This window comes from Sceloporus undulatus, chromosome 6 (genome assembly GCF_019175285.1).
Source record: "Sceloporus undulatus isolate JIND9_A2432 ecotype Alabama chromosome 6, SceUnd_v1.1, whole genome shotgun sequence".
In the NCBI taxonomy this organism is placed as follows: Eukaryota; Metazoa; Chordata; class Lepidosauria; order Squamata; family Phrynosomatidae; genus Sceloporus; species Sceloporus undulatus.
This window is the reverse complement of record NC_056527.1, coordinates 92,584,392-92,584,746: the sequence shown is the minus strand read 5'-3', so window position 1 is coordinate 92,584,746 and position 355 is coordinate 92,584,392. Positions and strand designations below refer to the sequence as shown.

General features: G+C 60.6%; 1 protein-coding gene across 3 annotated transcripts in view; it reads right to left on the bottom strand.

Moving 5' to 3' along the window:
- Positions 1-355, bottom strand: part of TBKBP1 (TBK1 binding protein 1) — an 86,365-nt gene that overhangs the window by 84,816 nt on the left and 1,194 nt on the right. The gene's annotated exons all lie outside the window — the stretch shown is intronic.

The window sequence follows — 355 nt, the reverse complement described above, 5'->3', positions numbered from 1 at the left end:
GGGGGGGGGGGGTTACACATCAGATGGGAGGAGGGAAGAGATCACCCAAATAAACATGATGCACAGCCCAGGGAAAGGGGGAGGCTTGGGAGCCCTCTTAACTCTCTTCACCCCCCCCCGGGCCAGGCTTTGGGCCAAGGCCAAGGAGGACACCCAGCTGGAAACCCCCCAAATCCCCCCCCCAAAGCATGGGGGGCCGATCCCCTTCCTCCACCCAGGATCAGCTTCCCCATCAGGGTGCATTCCTGGAGTACCAACCCCATGATCTCCCCAGATCCCTTAGGCAAGCATCTGATCCCTTCTCCCTCCCTCTCCCTTAGCCATTCCTTATTTTTTTAACGGGGGGGGGGGGGGG